At 49.0% G+C, this 19184-nt stretch overlaps 1 protein-coding gene across 4 annotated transcripts in view; it reads right to left on the minus strand.

Annotated features, from left to right (window-relative positions):
- Positions 1-18364, minus strand: part of Lrrc8d (leucine rich repeat containing 8 VRAC subunit D) — a 136719-nt gene extending 118355 nt beyond the window's left edge. Inside the window, exons 1-2 of one of the 4 annotated variants that reach the window (XM_075942899.1) lie at positions 18227-18357; positions 17394-17438 (exon numbers count right to left, since the gene is read on the minus strand). The gene's annotated coding sequence lies outside the window, so the exon portion shown is untranslated. Of the gene's footprint in view, positions 1-17393; positions 17439-17812; positions 17833-18226 lie in introns of those variants that run through there. The other 3 variants (XM_075942900.1, XM_075942898.1, XM_075942904.1) reach the window with 3 other exon arrangements.
- Between the last annotated feature and the right edge of the window lie 820 nt (positions 18365-19184).

The following is a 19184-nucleotide window of genomic DNA, read 5'->3' on the forward strand; positions in this document are numbered from 1 at the left end:
AGCTCTGAGCTGTTCTGGAACTCACTACATTCAGCAGGCTGGCCTTAAACTTACAGAGCTCTGCCTGCCTCTACCTTCCAAGTGCCAAGATGAATGATGTGTGCCACTACACCCAGCCAGATGGTCAATGTTTCAAACACTAACTCTGGCTTAAAAATGGCAATCACGTCACGATGTATTACATCATTCACAGCCTCCAACAGCCCTGCAGAATTATCTTGATAAGGTGTCAGGAAACAGACAAAAATATTAAGTTTGTCCCAAGTCACACTGCTAGCATGTCCCAGAACTGCACACCCTGGCTGGCATTTTGTTTTGTTTCTGTCTTCTTGAAACAATGTCTCACTGTGACTCCAGCTGCCTGGAACACACTATGTAGACCAGGCTATTGTTCAACTCAGTCCAACTCACAGACATCCTCCTGCCTCTGCCTGCCTATCTCCAGAGTGTTGAGATAAACATTTGACCAGCTATCTGCAATTTAACAAATTACCAACAGGACACCCCAGATGAGCAGGTCCTGTGTCACGGGTTACGAGTAGCATGAAAGCCCCCAATTTTCCTTTCTATGGCAACAATGGAACTACAGGGTGCTGCGAAGAAAGCTTCCAAAGAGCAAAAATCCCGAGTCTGATCAAAGTTACAGAATAAAAAACAATGAAAAGAAAAGTGAAGATAAGATATCTGCAGCAAGGCAAAACCAGAAGACAGATGATTTCTCCACCTGTCAGGATGCTAGGCTCGAGGCAGCTGGACGAGTAACTGCAGGGAGCCAGGCGAACTATAAACCACGCATGCTCAGATCTTGTTAAGAGTTGATACAGTGTCCTGAGAAGTCAGGATACCTGATCAACTAGACAACAGAGCAATGGGGCAGCCTGGGCAGAGGCAGGGATACATTTACTAGACAGAGGAAGAAGAGCCAGAAATACGTTTGATCTCTAAGTAACTTAGAAATTGTTCACATTGGTATGATCAAATTAGCACATAACATTAATTTGGGAGGTGTAGAAAGGGCAAATGAGGGCAAGCCAGGGTGGGAGGGTTGTTAAATTAACAGAGACTACAGGGAATAATCTGACGCAGTGTAGTCTCCTTTAATCTGCAAAAGAGGGGCTGAAGGTGTTCATGCGAAGTAACTGTTTCTAGCTCCAAAATGCCAAGACACAGAGGATGAAGTGAAATGTTTTAAACTGCAGGAACCAAGGCAGATCACCATCGAACACAACCCTACTAACCATCTATCCCAAGGAAAGTGCTGTGACAAATGACATCCCTTTAGCGAAAGAGTTGCTTAGCAAAGCCCTACAAAAAGGAGGGCTCATAGACTGAATGAAGATCAGACGGTGTATGTGTCTGGCTCAGTACAAACGTGCCTGGGACTGAAGGTCATGAGAACTGGTTTGCAGATGCATGTCGGGACAGATGAAGGGCAGCAGAGACAGGGAAGGGAGAGCAAAAACTTAGACTAACTTTGTTTTTTTAAGCATAAATTATCATTTCTGATTTTTTTTAATGCTAAAAAATAGCTTCTCCCTTGATAGGACTGTTTACCTTCCCAGCAAAACTTATATTTCAAAACTTAGCAGTTGAGGGGGCTGGAACTGTTTTTCAGTTTGTGATGTATCTGCCTGTGATTCACGAGGCTCCAGCTCTGGTCCCCTCGGGAGTATAAACTGGGCGTGGTACTCATCCTTGGCTGCTTAAGAAGTTCAAGGCCACACTGAGCTACAATCTTGCAGCAAATGTTAGCAGTTGCTACAAAGTTCAAAAGAGAAGAGTAGGCCAGTCACAGAGAAACGTTTCTACTCCCAGCACATAGGAAACTGAGGCGGACATTTGTGAGTCTGAGGCCAGCCTGGTCTCATAGCCAGTTTCTGGTCAGCCAGGGCTACATAATGAGACCCTGACAAGAGAAAGGAAAGGAAGGAAGAGAAGGGAAAGGTCTCTTAATGGCCTGTGTTCAGTGGGTCACAGGAAATATATAAGTGAGCATCTTGGAGCTTCTAAGAAACTGATAATGAACTGATAGATAAGAATGGGTAAGGAAAGCCCCCTCCCTCTACCCCGGGATATGGGCCCCACTATACCCCAGCAGGCTTGCTTATGTAAGCAAAGCAAATGTCTAGAAAACAAAAGCCCTGAAAGAAGGGGCACTGCGATGGATCAAAACTCCCCAGTGTGTTCTCCACTCTCCGCACTCTCCAGGGTGGTTTTCTCGGCTCTTTTCAAAAGGACAGACCTCCCCAAGAAATCCAGGAAGGAACACCTTTAGGGGCAGTTCCTGACAACCACAGCGACAGATAACTTTGAACCACTAGTCACACGCTCACGTCTTCATTTTAAAGAAAGACATGTCACTTGGTCATGGTCCACAATCGGCGAGTGACAGGCAGGACTCCAGAAGGCATACTGTGTGATAGTCAAGGAAGCCGGATGATCAACAGTAAATCTCCCATCTTCCATTTCCTTCTGATAAACGAAAAAGGGGAGAAATTTAACACGATGATCTGAAAAGCAGAGCCACGCTAGATTCCAGACTGGAGTGGGAAAACAGACGTGAAAACCCTGTCCAATGACAGCGCTCTGAAATTACTACGTATTTACGTTTACAGGGGATAAAAAGCACAGCACGGGCCTGGGAAGTGGCTCGGTCACTAAAGAGCCTCTTTTCCAAGTGTGAGGACTAAAGCTGAGTTCTCCAGCATCCACACAGGGGGAAAAAATCGAGGCACAGACACACATCTGTAATATGGGGGTGGGAGTAGGGGGTTGGCAGAAACAGCAGCTGGATCCCCGGAACTCGATGGCATAACCAGTCTAGTATAGTCTATTCATGAGCGACCAATCCAGTTAGAATCCCAATCTCAAAAGATAAGGTGGATACCAATGGAAATAAATGCCTCGCAAAGACACTGTTGGCCCCCAAATGTGTGTGGCCACATGCGCAAGTGTGTACACACACATTTCCCAGGCCTTCCTCAGATCTACTGTCTCAGACTGGCAGCAGGGGTCCTGTGGAATCTGTGCATTCAGATAATCCCCAGGGGGCCCACAGGAACAACCCACTAACTGCTCCAGCCAACACACCACTTCCTCTCTCCTACAGCCAATAATGACACCAGAGTAAATCAGACCTTTTCTCAAGAATGTGGAGGGACATGGTGTATACCTGAATCCCAGCAGAAGAGGCAAAAGTAGACATCAGGACTTCAAGGCCAGCCTGAGTTACAGGAGACTCTGTCTCAAAAAGCTAAAAGATGACTCAGCAGGTAAAAATGTTTTCCACACAAACTTGAAGACCTGAGTTCGATCCCCAGAGCCCACAGTAGGAGAGGACTGGCTCCCCAAAGTTGTCTTCTAACCCCACACACTGACAGCGATTGATTGGCATATACATGCAAGAGTACACACATCAATACAACTACAATTTTTTAAATCAATTTATTTTTCTTAAGATTTATTTTTATTTTATGTGCACTGGTGTCTCGTCTGTCTGTGTGAGGGTGTCAGATTCCCTAGAACTGGAGTTACAGACAGTTGAGAGAGGTCATGTGGGTGTTGGGAATTGAACCTGAGTCCTCTGGAAGAGCAGCCAGTGCTCTTAACCGGACATGGGACAGTAATAGCACTGACCTTCAGGACTGAGGGGAGAGAACATGGTAAGTCTGTACAAAATGCATCACAGCCATGACGGCTGTCATTAGTGTTTCCATGACTTCCTTTCTGGCTGAAGTGCACTGCACACAAAGTGACCTTCAACAAGCTTATGGTCTCTCGACATAAAAGGAAGGGAAGGAGACAGAAAAATAAAGGAAGAGGAGGAAGGGAAGAAGGAAGAGGAGGAGGAAGGGAAGGAAGAAGAGGAGGGCTTCCAAAGTCATACACAGGGACCTCTGTAAGCCCTTTCTCCTCCCTCAGCTTTGTTCGGCTCTGAAGAGCACTTAATAGCACTGCCATTGAGAAGCCATTCCTTGCTTTCCTTCAAGGAGGAAAAAATAAAACACATCAATGTCCCAAGTTTTAAGGAACAAGCCCCATCAATTCCCCTCCCACTCCAGCCTGGCTTTTCTCTCTGATCTACAGTAACTGCCCGCAGCCAGGGCTGCTGCCCGGAGAATCGCCTGCTTCACCCTAAAACAAACAGCCCTTTGTGGGGAAACTGGAGGCCAGCCCAGAGAAGGAGGGGGAGAGAAACCAAGAAAGAGAAGGCCAGAAACGGAGTCAGCGCCTACACTCCGGTCCACAGTCACACAGGTAAAGAGGGACTGAAAGAAACACGCTCAGTTCAGCATGTTACCCGCCCATCAAGCCTCCCACCGCCCCACTTGCTACGGGGAAATGAATTCCAAGGCTCACAAAGGCTGCGTTGAGCAGCTCATCGTCCAACACGCGTGGCTTTGGTTGTTGATAAAATACTGCTGCGTACAGAAGCCCCTAGCCACACTGTTGTGATGAGTTCCCACTCCCACTCTCAGAAGAGGAAACTCAAGTTTGGAGACAGCCAAGGTCACGCAAGAGGAGAAAGCAAGCTCAGAATCCCCGTTCCTTAGGCTCCAAAGCCCAGGTCTTTGCCACAGCTCACACCAACTGTACAGGGCAATTTTAAAATACCCTTGGAAGCTCACCAAATGCACTCTTGTGAAAGACAGGTAAAACAAGGCAGGTTTTGTGTTCTTGAAAATAATTCCTTGCCAGGGATGAGGGTTGTCACAGCAACCAGGCTCTCAATACAACCTTATATGATCAGCCCTCAGTCTGGGGCAGGGTTCCGGTTCTAGCTCTATTTCATTTGCTGGTTGGTCTGGGGAAGAGGCCGGAGGGGAGGCATAGGAGTCTCTTCTTTCTCACCAGACTCTGATGATGTCAAGACTGAGGTGGTATGGAAAGTCAGAAAAATGTGCTGTGCAAATTCGAAAGCAAAGCATTGGCAACCCATACCTGCAACCCCACGACTCCCAGGGAAGCTGAGGCAGCAGAATCACTGAGGGTTCAAGGACGGCTGGGCTAGACAGCAGCCTAAGTAGAGTGAGAGCCTGCCTAAAAAAAAAATCAATAAACAAACAAATAAATAAATAATATGATATGAACAACAACAAAATAACAATAAAGCAAGCCAGGAGCCTAAAGTCAGCCTGCTTGGGTTCAAATCACAGCTCGGACACTTGTGACCTTGAATTACTTGGCTGTTTGGGGTGACTGGGCGGAGCAGCCAGGCTGAAGAGACAGCCTGACCTTGGTTGCTTCGACTACAAACCAGGGAGGGTTGAGCAGAGTATGAGCGAATCTATCTACAAAGTGCCCTAGGCCCCAGCGGGCACCAGGCCTGCCCCAGCCTTTCCTCTGGGCACTTCCAGATTAGGCACTGGGCGTGGGTTCTTGTTCAACCTTTTACTCTGTCATGTCCCCTTTACAAGCTTGACTCCCTACGAGTGAAGAATGCTCCCATTCTCCCGAAACCACAAACTGGTTTCATAATGAGAGGGAAGAAAAATACCCGCCCTCAATCCTTCCTGCACGACCTATGCCATGCGCCGGAGCATTTTCAAAGGCAGCCATTCTAAAGCCGTTGGAACACTGAAGATTAAAATGGCTGATTCAAATTGGCTCGAGCGCCTGCCTAGAAAACACACAAGATCCATCCCAGCACCACAGAAACAGGATGTGGTAACACACAGCTGTCACCGCCGCCCTTGAGAGATAGAGGCAGAAGGATCCAAAGTTAGGACCAGAGAGATGGCTCAGGGCTTGCTGTTCTTCCAGTGGACCAAGGTTCGAGTCCCAGCACCCATTCGGCAGCTCACAACAAGAGATCCAATGCCCTCCTTTGATCTCGGAGGGCATCAGGCATACATGTAGTATGCAGACATATATGCATGCAAAGTACTTATACACATAAAATAAAACTCTTTCACAATAGGTTTTAAAAAGGGGGCTAGTTAGTACTACATGAGAATGAGAGAGAGGAGAGAGAGAGAAGAAAGGAAGGAAGGAAGGAAGGAAGGAAGGAAGGAAGGAAGGAAGGAAGGAAGGAAAGAAGGAAGGAAGGAAAGAAGGAAGGAAGAGGAAAGAAAGAATAATTGAAAGTTATTCCACTTGGAAAGGACAGATCAACTTCACACTGCAGTATCACTGCTAAGGTTTAGGAATAGAGCCAGCTGATACAAGGCTCCCTTTCCAGGAAACAGTACATTAGCCACTGGGGATGACTGAGAGTTGGGGGGGGGCATGCCCTGAGAAATCCTTGCACTAGGCTTCTGAACTTGGCTAGTTGAGAGATCTCCCAAAATACTCTGCCCTCTTTTCTTCCAGAGTGTATATACAGATGAGCATAGTTCAACCACATCAGGGTTCCCAGAGCGGATACAAAGGTGAAAACAGGAGCACCAAGCTAGCCACACACAGATCTGAGGATGAGTCTGTCTCGCACAGAGGTACCCAGTCAGCAGGAAGGGCTGGGATGTTCTCTCCTTCAAGTTCAGAACTAGTGTCTAGGGATTTCCCCCAGCACCTGCTATGCCTTCAGGCCAGTCCCTGCAAAAGGACACACACCCAAACGTAAGGATTGGAACTGACACATTCAAGCTTTGTTCAACTGTCTGCAACAGTGTGTGTGCATGCGTGTGCGTGTACACACACACACACACACACACACACACACACACACACACAGGTATGCAGGTATGTACGCTCTCTGGCTCTAACTCGTGTGGTATATTGGTAAAACAAAGGGATGATACCAAGTTTTGACTGGATTTTTTTTCTCCTGGTGCTTTATTTTTTTTAATTTATTTGTTTATTAAAGATTTCTGCCTCCTCCCCGCCACCGCCTCCCATTTCCCTCCCCCTCCCCTGATCAAGTCCTCCTCCCTCGTCAGCCCAAAGAGCAATCAGGGTTCCCTGCCCTGTGGGAAGTCCAAGGACCACCCACCTCCATCCAGGTCTAGTAAGGTGAGCATCCAAAACTGCCTAGGCTCTCACAATACAAATTGACTGGACTTTTAAAAGTGAGCAGGCTGTGCAAGGAAAAGCCTGTACTTCTGCATTTTGCTCCAACTTCAAGGCCATCCTGGTCGCCACAGGGAGGTCCAGGCTAGCCAGGACCTTAGGAAACTCAAGCATACTGTTCTCCTATTCCAATCCCAGGCCTCCAGTGCATCTGGCCACAGGCTAGCTACTACTAAGGGCTTCTCCGCCCAGACTCTCCATCCCACATCACTATTTTTGTTTCGTCTACAGGAAGTTCTTATTTGAAATGTTGAATTAGCTAACCTTTTAAAATCAGATTTTACAAAAGAATCCAGATTTTGACTTCCAGTGAAAACTCAGAAATCTGGCTCACATCCTGACAGGGCACAGAGCCACCGAGGGACCCTCTTGAGCGAGGCCACCTCCTCCCAGCGCTCCTCACTCCCCACCTCACTCCAGATCACCCTCCGCAGAGATGAGACCCTAACTCACACAGCATCTCAGAAGATGCTCCTAGGCACGGTGTGCCTTGGTATTTCCCGGAGACACCTCTTGCTCTACCCTCCCACACGTGTCTCTTCCTCATGCAAAAGCTAACAACACAATTATGAAGCTCCTACTTGGCATACAATCTACCCAGAAAAAAAAAGTAATTTAGAACTAAGCAGAAAGAGAATTGCTTTGTAACAGAAAACCATTTTAAAAGAATTAAGCTAAAAGGACTAGTGATATGGCTCAGTGGGTAAAAGAGCTTGCAGCAAAAGCCTGCCGAGAGTTTGGTTCTGGAGCCCTCAATAAAATGGAAGGAGAGAACTGAATCCACAGGGTGTCCCTTGACCTCCACTCGCACGGGGGCAGTGGTAGCACACGCCTTTAATCCAGTACTCCGGAGGCAGAGGCAGGCTGAACTCTGTGAGTTCGAGGCCAGCCTGGTCTACAGAGCCAGTTCCAGGACTACCAGGGCTACACAGAGAAACCCTGTCCTGAAAGTGGGAAAGAAAAAAAAAAGTAAAGAGAAAAATGTGTGTGTGCCTGTGTCTATGTACCTATGTATATAAAAGGATACATGTATTTGCAAAATATGTAACCATCCACTTTCCAATTGCACCTCATCGCTGACTAAATGTAAGTCTGAAACCTGAAACTGTCCAGAGAGGAAATTTGACTGTATGAACTCACTCCAGTATAACTGTATCTGAGTGCAATGAATGCAAACAGGCTGGGCATGCTCACACAGGTCTGGGAGTGCAACCGACAGGCAGACACAGGAGGATAGGGTTCAAGGCCAGCCTCAGAAAAAGAAATAAGTTTTAAAAGGAAGAAAAAAAATAAAAAACAACAAAAATAATGGAGGTGGGGAAACAGCATTAGGTAACATGCCTGCCACGGGAGCTATTCTGTGTCGGACACACAGGGCCCACACATACAGTAACAAATAAAACTGTACAACCACAACACAGTAAGATGCAAGCCACAAAGAGTATAAGCTGTATAAATGAAGCAGATTGTGTACGACATGGTTGTAGGGAGAGATACATATTGCTTGGGTAGATCATGTTTTAACACACCTGTGTGTTACAGCATTTATCCCACAAAGACACGCCCCCTTGGCAGTCACACTGTTCCCTTACGGCGGGTATTGTGAAGTCAGGTCTACGCACGAGGAGTATGCTTACTATGTCCTAGTGTGGCATCCCACCATGAATAAAGACTAGAAAAAACACCTACAATTAGGTGGCTTAAAATTACTCTCTGGGGGCTCAGGAGACGCTCAAGTGATAAGAAGCCTACTGAGCAAACACACAGACCTGTTGGATTCCCAGCTCACACAAAAGCCAGGTGTGACAGTACCCATGTGCTATCCCAGCACAGAGGGGGAGGAGGGCAGAGACGGACTGGCCCTGACGTCTACCCGAGCTAGTCAGCCCATCTGTAAACTCCCGTCTCAAAACCTAGGCAGGTGAGGAAGACAACTAGCAATGACCGCCAGCCTCCGCAAGCATACCTTACACATACACACACACACACACACACACACACACACACACACACACACACGTATACACCAAGGCCCTCTGAATTCTAGGGTAAGCATTTGCCCGCATGAAAATGACCGTGAAATGACGAGAATGGTACACGACCCACAGGAACCACGCTGCTCAAATGAACTGTACTCACAGCATGACCGCCACAGCCTGGACCCTGAACCTCCCTTCCACAGAAGTATTATGGGGTTCCGCCTTCCTGGCCCGGGGTGGTGTGCAAATCACACACCCCAGCCATCCTCACAACCTCACCTGCCGCGTGAGTAAGCCTGTTGCTAACTTAAGATTGGTCGAAGAATTAAACAAGAACATACATATACTTCAGGGCACAGATCTGGACAATTAATCAAGGCTGAATAAACGACAGTTGTTATCATTAAGAATTCTGGGAAGTGGGAGTGTGTGTATCTTGGTGCACAAGGCCCTGGGTTTCATTCCCATCACAAAAACTAAACAAAACCAACAACAAGCAAACAAAAACACACCTTCAGGCATTCACTAAGTTATCTAATTGCTTCCTGGTCTACTAAATGGGAAAAAAAGTTACATCTAGAATAAATGATTTCCAATACATTTGGTGGGGGGAGGAGCGTGTGTGCCACAGCATGCACGGAGGCCATAAAGAACAAACATGGTCAGCCAGGCCTGACAGAAGGTCCTCTACCTGCCAACGCTAAGAGCTCTAGACTTCCACGGCAACGCCTGAGTTGTCCACCAACTTTCAAATTTCTCTGAGAACAGTCTGTGAAGGGAATGCTGGCTGATGGGATTAATTTTGGTATCTGGCACTGACTTGAGGGCCTCATGTATACTGGCCAAGACCTGCACCACTGAGCTACATCCCACAGCTGTTGACAGCTTCTTTACACCCCACCTTGTCCCTATAGTGAGGGGAAAAGAGATTTTCAGCAGCCAGCAGCCTCTGGAGAGAAGAGTCCCCGCCATCCTTTCTTCTCTTGACGCTATCCTGCTCAGACCCAGCAGTGAGTTTCTGGTTGGGGCACTGTTCCTCACTGTGGTTGACAGAATAAGAATACTTCCATAGGCTTATGAATTTGAAAGCTTAGTCACCAGGAAGTGGAGCTGATTTCAGAAGATCATCGCGACACTGTCAGATTAAAATCTGAACGAAGGTCAAAGGGAGCTTGAGACAGGAGGATTTGGGGCTTGAGCCAGCCTGTACCGATGCAGACAGTAAGACCCTGACCCACAGAGCAAAGGACGGCAGAGATGCAGCCCCAGTTGTCTGCCCGAGTTTGATCTCCAGCACTGAATAAAGGTGGGTATAGTTACAATCCCAGTACTTGGGAAAAGGAAACGGGAAGATCACAGGTTCAAGGCCATCCTTGGCTATGTGGTGACTCGGAGGCCAGCATGGGCTGTATGAGATGCTCTCAAAAATAAATAAATACATAAATAAATGGGGGGGGAGTCAAACAGCTATAGAACACCAACAATCCCCACTGTACTCCTTTTACAAAAGGAAAAAATAATAGCAACAACCCAACAAAGCAGGAAAGACAACCCAAAAAATAAAACAGCACCTCAAAGTCTTCTTGGAACTGAATACATTAGCAATAAAACTGAAAACAAAAAGCTAGCTGCATCCTAGCTACGCTCACTTTCCACGGGTCGGACAAACTGCAGTCTCGCCATGGAAACCTCAAAAAGGGACCATGAGGCACCATCTTGCCCAGGACTCCTATCTCATGGCGGCACCAAGAGCCTAACTGGAGAGGTGTGCTGTCCTGGTCCTCACGTGTATATGCCTACGTGAGACATCTACACAAGATGGTGGCTCTCAGCCTTGGCTACCTCGGGGCAAGGAAGGCTTTCATCTGCAAGACATCCATAAAATAATATAAAAAACAAACACCATCAATTCCACCTCCAGAGATTCTGACTCACCAAACATGGTCAAGAAGACAGACAGGTCTTTTGTATGTGTGTGCATGTTTGTGTCCCGTGCATACATGGGTCTGCACATGCATGTGCAGGCTAGAAGTCAATCTTGTATGTCATTCCTTAAGCACCATTTCTTTTTAAAACAACTTTTCATTGGGGCTGGAGAGATGACTCAGTGGTTAAGAGCATTGACTATTCTTTCAGAGGACCCAGATTCAATGCCCAGCACCCACATGACAGCTCACGACTATCTGTAAATCCAGTTCCAGGGGACCAGACTCCCATGGCAAAACACCAACACATATAAATAAAAATAAATTAAAAAATACACTTTTCATCATTATTATTAGTGTGTGCACATGTGCGTGCATTAAGTGTTGGGGATGCGTGAATATAGGGATCAAAGAACAACTCTGGGTTTTTGGTTTTTTCTGGTTTTTCTCGAAACAGGGCTTCTCTATGTAACAGCCCTGGCTGTACTGGAACTCACTTTGTACACCAGGATGGCCTCGAACTCACAGAGATCCGCCTGCCTCTGCCTCTGCCTCCCGGGAGCTGGGATTAAAGGCGTGCACCACCAGGCTCAAAGAACAACTTTGTGTGGCTGGTTTTCTTCTTCTACCATGGGGGTATAGGGGTCAAACTCTGGTCACCAGGCATACACAGCAAGTTCCTTTACCAACTGAGCCAGATCTCCAGATCCTGGTATATATTTCAAAGAACAATTTTCTCCACACCGACTCTGACTTGGGTTAAGCTGAACTGAAATCACATTTCTTAACATTTGATCTGAATTCATGTCTTAAAGCTTGAAATCTCTCAGGTACATGATACCGGAAAAAGGAAAACAAGCCGGGCAGACATGAGACAGAGGCGCCCTGTCTTCCCCTCACTGACAAAGACTTCCTAGAGCTTGGAGACAAACAGGCAAACCATTAAACACCACGAGTCAGACTCACTGAACTGAAGTGGTCAGTCCTTCCTAAGTCCCTAGAACACTGGTCTCGAGTTTGACAGCATCCCTGAACTAAGTCTTTGCAGACTGTAAATGCTGAGTATTTTTTGTCAGGAAAACAGCTTTTCTGTGGGCTTCCACTCCAACAAGACCGGAGTCACACCTTTGTGCTTCCCGAGGCAGAGTGGCCATGACCCCAAGGAGGAAAGCATCGTGGGAACAAATTTGAAACTGTATTTTCTGGGCTGGCCTTGAGGATGCAGCCAGTAATTCCATCAATTGGAAGTCAGAGGCAAGGGCATGATAAGTTCAAAGTCATCCCCCAAAACAGAGTTTGAGCCCAGCTTGTGCTATATGACTCTGTCCCAAAAATTAATTAAAAAAAAAAAGACTGTGTTTTCTTCAAATCTCTTTCCTAAAAGTGGCATTCCTTGTCCTCCTCACCTGCAACAACACAACAGTGTTGTGCCATTTTCTTCAGATTTCCTCCTGGCATTCCAAAAACAAAAACAAAAAAACCCCAAAACCCACCATCCCATCATAGCTCCTTGGTCTCCCCAAAAACGTTTATTTGCAGCCTAAAAGCGCCTACAAGAGCTCTGACCACTAGCAAACTTTGTATGGTTTCCCCGGAGCAAATCCCTTCTGGCTAGAGATTTCATAATCCAGAGAGCGCTTTGTCACCTGCAAGGCTAGAAATCCCACCGTGCACGCCTCCTTTTGGTTCAATTATATAAATAAGACCAGAGGGACCTCAACTGTTTACACACACACCTCCAGGCAGAGGAGAAATCCTCCTTCTGAGCCTTTGAATTCTGACGCCTGTAACTGCGTGTGCAAGCTTCAGCAAACCACCTCCCCGTGGCTGGCTGGATGGTCTCATCCACAACATCCACTCCAGTTTTAATTCTTTCCTTCCTTCCTTCCTTTCTTGGCAACCGAGGGAATTGAATCTAGGTCTCAAACATGCCAGCCAAGCATTCTACCACTGAGCTACAGCCCAGCAATGCAGTTCATTGTCATATATCATATGTTCAACAAACGCCCCTTCTTATAAGATTATCCCTGATCTCCAGGAGGTATACACAGGTTACCTGTGAACCAGAACAGACCCGAGAACCAGTTACCTGTTTGATTTGGACAGACATGACCACGGTAAGGGACAGAATACACCGGACATGCATAATGAAAGGGCTACATATATAATTCATCATATTTAGAATCTTGCTCCTTCAATACTATGGGATGGCTACCATCCAAATTAGGGGCTAGGGGTTGTGTTCGGTTGGTAGAGTGTCTGTCTAGCAAGCACAAAGCCCTGGGTTCAATTCCCAGCACTGTATTCACCTAGCATGGTGGCACAGGCCTCTAAGGCTAACACTGGGAAAGAGGCAACCTGGAGGGTCAGGAGTTCAAGGTCATCCTCCGGCAACTAAGGAATTGGAATTTGAGCCAGACCAGTCTGAGATACGTGAATCCGTCTCCATGAATCAATGAGTCAATGAATCTTGCTGGAGAGAGCTCAAACACCTGAAGAAGCTAGCACTAAGTTCCTAGAACGTACCGTCCGGCCTGTTTCCTTTAATGCATATCTAGGAATAATGCCTAACGTCCTCATGAAATACAACTGACAAACAAAATCCCAGCACCCTTACAGCGCAGCGGCAGATGCTTGAGGCCAAAGCCGAAGTCTCTTCTTGTCAGCCAGTGTTCGGGACACACCGGCCAGGAGGAAACCACACGGAGCTTGAGCGGGAACTGCCTCCCTCCCTCGCAAGTTCAAAAGCAGCTCTGGCCTGGCCAGTTTCCAATTTCAGCAATTCTCCTCCAGATGTCGTCTACACAGAATGAAAAGAATCCTAGAAGAGGAAGTCGGCTTTTCAGACACTTGTGTCGCTCCAACAACAGCAAAATGGCAGGCACCACAGGTACAAACGCCACTGAGAAAGCTCAGAGCAGTGTAGACAAGAGACTCCCAGGAGTGGCACACCAGTTAACTAGCCTCTAGAACCCCCTCCACACCCAGCACACTCAGCTCTCGGAGAAGACCAGCAGCAACCAGAATCTGAGAATTGCTGCTACAACCACATGAGTGGCAACCACTGTTTCAGAAAAACCATAGCTGCCCACTTTTTTCCCTGACAGGATTACAAGATGGAACCAAAACCCCAAAAGCTTGATAAGGTAGCAGAAGGTTCAACTCAACCTCTCAAGAAGAGAAAAAAAATGTTGCCCATGCGTACAAACCCAGCAGCTCCGGCAACAAATCCCTGAGAATTCTGACTATGACACCAGTCTGTGGTAGTTGCGGCTTTAAAAAAACAAAAAGAAAACAAAATCAGAAAGGCAGCTAGCAAGACAGCTTAAGTGACAATGAAGCCTATGCATAGTAGGTCTTGGGGCAGCTTTTCTATGCTCCTTGTGGGCCATTCCCTCTCAATTACCATACTGGATTCCAGGCTCCTCAGGGTGGAGCGGGCGAGATTGTAGGATCACTTGGGGGCTACTTTAGTTGTCAAATTGGCCAAAAGGAGACATTATTCTGTCCCGTGAAAGGAACAGATCAAGAGCAAGGCGGTCAATGAAACCTCTGGAATAACCAAACAGAACCCTTCTTCATGTGGGGAGGCCCCTGTTCCTTGGGATTTTTAAACTAGCTCTTATGGAATATAAGAATTTGCTAAAGGAGCCAGATTGGGCCTCAGAACCCGAGTTCTGTGACACTCCACTTACCTAACCTTACCCTGCACGCAAGCCATCAATGGTCCTCAGAGTTTTCTGTCTCCTGCTTAGGATGTGCACAGACCCTCAGTGCTTCAGATCTCTGCAGAGCCATTGCCTAACGAATGATCCCTTGCACATCAGAAACTACTTCCCTTGCCTGGCCTGGTGGCGCAGGCCTTTAACCCCAGCACTCAGCAGGCAGAGACAGGTGAAGGCGGGTCTCTGACTTCGATGGCAGCCTGGTCTACAAGAGTGAGTTCCAAGACAGTCAGTCAGGGGTACACAGAGAAAGCCTGCCTCAAAAAACAACAACAACAAAACAAAAGCACCTCCCTCTTCAGAATTGTAACTTCACTTCTGGGGAGACTACCACCACCACATTCACGCTCACTGCAGAAGAGAAGCAGTGTCAACTTTGGCACTAGCTCTGTGTGTGTGTGTGTGTGTGTGTGTGTGTGTGTGTGTGTGTGTGTGTGTGTAAGTGTGCACGTGTCTACAAGAACTTGTGTAGAAGCCAGCGGTCTGCATACTCCATTTCTTCCCACTTCGGGCTTCGAGATAGGGTCTCTCATAGAAGCTGGGGCCCATGTCTAGCTTGGCTGGCCTGTAGGCCCCAGGGATCTTCCCGCCTCCCCTTCTCCAGCACTGAGGCTAAAAACACAGCTTTCGTGAAGGTGTTGGGGATCTGAACTTGGTTCCCTACGCTATGCTTCGGCACTGCCGAGGTCATGAACAACCTCGTTCTTTAGGAGCACAGCCCTGTGCATTCAGGCTTGTCTGTTGTTTTACAGTATTTATTCAGGGGGAGGGTATGTATTTCCTTTCACCCCAGCCTCCAGAAATAAAACAGCCTTCCCTGCTGACCCATCTCCAGGGCCCTCAAGGATGTTTTAAAATGCCTATCTACCCACCCGAAGCCAGTAGCACCTGCCCCAGGGCTATGAGAAACACACATTCTCCACGTATTGCCAACAGCCTGCGGGACGAGGCTGAACAGTCCAGGGGAGAACATCAGGTTTATTTGCTGGCTCGCTGGTAGCTAACTTTCCCACTAACTAGGTTAGTGTTTTCTATTTACTTCTCAAAAATCCCACTAAATTGCACCCCGAGTCCTTTCTCTGAGACAACCACCCCCTGTCTACTGTCACACTGTCCACTCTGGTCTCTGCCCATCCTGACACACACACTGTCACCCTGAACTATTGGACTTCTGCATGTTTATCTGCTCTCATGAGCACAGATCCCCTCCTTCCAGCTCTCCCAGGAGCCACTCCTCCTGCCAGTACTCAACACTACTGGTGTTTCTCAGGTCAAACACTAAGTCTTTCAAATTAGCACTTGAAGAACGAACATGTGGGGCCTTCCGTGTCGGTGTCTGTAATCCCAGCACCAGGAAAAGGCCGACCTGGGCTACAGTGTGAGACCCTTGCCGTGTCAAAAACAAAACAAAAAGAACATAGATGATCATAAACACAAAGATGCGTAAGGCTTTTAGCCTTACGGTCTGAGCCAATTTACCTACAACTTGCCCACAATACCGGGAAAGTTCAATTTCCAAAACAGAGAGCTCCTAAAACAATTTAACTATTGGGACAAGTCAAACACATCAGATTGTTGTAAAATTAAAAAAATTTAAAAACCGTCAGAAAACTTCATAGACTATATAACTTAATGGGGGGGAGGGATGACACTTGTTGACCAAGGTTTTTCAACGCAAAAAGCAGGCAAAGAAAGCTGCAGCCATGGCTCAACACTCTTGCATCAGAAGCCCGTGCTCAGAGGAGAGGAGAGGGAGGGAGGGGACCCTGGGTCATCTGAGGACAGCTCACTCTGCCCTTAGCCTGTTAGGCTTCAGTCAACAACGTTTACACACCTTCAATAAAAACTAGAGGAATCTGAGATAGAATCTCTGAGTGGGAAGAGCTGGGAGGGAACTCTCCATTTTGGAATCGTGTCCAGCACTGTGGGCTACTTCGTCCTTTTATGGAGAGCTCCCTAAACAATTGACAAGAAGTCAACACTCCCGTTTCCACCTCATTTCAGTCTTCAACTCTTTTTTCATGACGAGATGCTGGATTTTAACTTCACTTGAAGTCTGCACAGTCCTGGCCCTGACCTAACAGATAACATACCCGCTCAGTGTTCACGAGCTGTGAAAACAGATGGTGTCTGTAGACCTAACATGGGTGCTCACAAGGCAGGGTGACTCCTCCGAGTCTATAAGACAGCCTAAGGTGCCAGCAGCTTTGGGGAGGAAAGTCTGAACTGTGTTTTCCTTGGCGTACGGACGGGCCCGGGCTATTTATTAAGTAAACAGCCCTCACCCATACTGCAGACGGGAATTCCCTGCTTGTTCGGGCCTCCTCCTACACTCAGGCACTGCGGGTGTACTAGGTGCTCAGTAAACGCTGCTAGGGTGGGGTTTTATTATTTCAACTGCCAAGGAAAGTTCCCAGGAGTCAGATCTTCTACATCTCTTCCAAAACCACATCTTCGCAGCTGTCTTGTCCAATACAAAAATAAAAGCTAAAAAAAAAAACTTTTCAAAGTCATGTTGAAGAAAATCTTGGGAGGAAATGCAAATCAAATAGGAGCCCCAAGAGTCTCAAGGTGGGGCTCCAGTTCGGCTAGGACGACCAATACTTGGTCTCTTTGCCTTCTTCCTTTCTGCGCCCATCTCTTCCCTTGCTTTTCCTTCCAGCAATCCTACTTCCCCACTTTCAGTCACACACAAACCCTAGTTGCGTGGGAACCGCTGAGACCCTACAGCCCAACCCTCTCCAGAGGGGACCTACCTCTCCTCCCCTCGACCCGAAGCAGCTCTCCTTCACTGCGGACGGCTTAAAAAGGAAAAAGGAAAAATCAAAGAACAACAACAAAAATCTCATTTCCTTATCTGTTAGGAATACCCCACACGAAGGGGGACAGGAAGAGGGGGGCGCCCATCGACCCTCCAGTAACTGGAGGCGACAGTCCTCTGGGTAGGCACCCACTTTTCCTCTTGTCCAAGCCCCTAAACCAGAATCAAGCAGAAGTCCGGTTCCCAAGAGCCCACGCTTCTAAACAAGCTAGAAGCGGATTATACCGGTACCCAACCCGGAGGTGGCCCGCGGCGTGCAGGGTGCACCTGCGGCCCCAGTGCCCTCCTCCCGGGGGCCGGGGGCGGGGCGCAGGGCCTCCCCTCCCCAGCCCGCGGGCTCCCCGCGCGGCCCACCCGGAGCGGGACGGAGGCGGATGGGGAGGCGTTTCTGGAGAAGTTCAAGGGCTCCTCTAGCCGGCACCCGGCCAACCAGGCCAGACTGCAGACACCCACCTCCGGGAGGAATCGGAGCCGCCGCGATGGGCAATCTCCGCCCCTACGATCGCGCGCACGGAGGCCGAGGCGGGAGCGCGGCAGCCGGCACCCGGCCCGCGCAGGGCCCGAAGCGGAACAATGTCCCGGCGCTGGGTGGGGACCTGGTCGCGCAGCCCGTCCCGGGGTTCCGAAGCCCTCGTGGGTCCCCGATCGCGACCCCGGAGGCAGCCTAGGCTCCACCGCGGCACGGGGCGCGGAGAAGCAGGACGCCTGCGCGCCCCGGGGCCGTTCCACCTGCTCCCTCCCTGCCCGGGTGGCCCGACGCGCACCCACCTTCGCGGGCAGCCCTGGCCGCGCGCGCCGGAGCTTAGGCGGAGGCGGGAGGCGGCGGCATCACCTGCGGCGGGCGGCGGCTGCACCGGGACGCGCCCCGGAGGCGCGCGGCGCCCTGAACCCTGAGCCCGCGGCCCCGCCCGCGGCTGCCACCTCGAAGCGCGGCGGAGGAGCCGGGGCACCCCGGGCGGCGGCAGCGGCGGCGGCGGGAGCAGCAGCACATGACTCTGTAACGAGGGGAATTAGACAAAGCGTAACATGGACTCCGGGCCCGTGCAGGCGCCGCAGCTCTGGGACCAACCGCAGTCTGCGAGCGCCGCGACTGGCCGGGTCGCAGCCAATGGGGCGGGCCCGGGCCTCCATGTGATTGCCTGCGCTGTGCCCGCGCGCCCCGCCGCGCCCGCTTAGGGGTCCGGCCGGCTGGTCCGAGGTGCCGGGTGGTGAGGAGGTGGCCGGGATCCCGGACTGGCCGCTAGCCGCTCAGCAGGTGCACCGGGAAGAGAAGAATGGCTGCCGAACGTCGCCCGAGGCGCAGTGCTTATCTAACCCCAAGGCGCACCTGGGCAGGGCATGGTGCCAAGCTGTCTGTTCTCTGTAGAAACGGACTGGACCGGGCAGCTTCGTCGGTCCTACAATTTTAGGATGGTATTCTGACCACTAAAAATTGATCATTTAGAGATTGGGAGAGTTGGGGGCGGAGGGCATTAAAAGACATCCAGTGCCTTCAAACTCGAAGGAGAAAGCAATTTGCCTGGGATTTGGGGAGCTTGCAACTGAATGTCTGTGCGAACAGCTGCTCGGCTTCTCCAAGCTACTTCTAGTATTAAAGCAGTTTGTCGCCGATTTTGTTTTCAGCAGTCTCTGGACTTCCCTCACCAGGTTCCTTTTCACCAAAAACCTCGTGCATATGAAACAGGCACTTGGGAAGTCGTTGTTAAAAGTTTACCAACTTAATCGC

Source organism: Microtus pennsylvanicus, chromosome 12 (assembly GCF_037038515.1).
Source record: "Microtus pennsylvanicus isolate mMicPen1 chromosome 12, mMicPen1.hap1, whole genome shotgun sequence".
NCBI lineage: Eukaryota > Metazoa > Chordata > Mammalia > Rodentia > Cricetidae > Microtus > Microtus pennsylvanicus.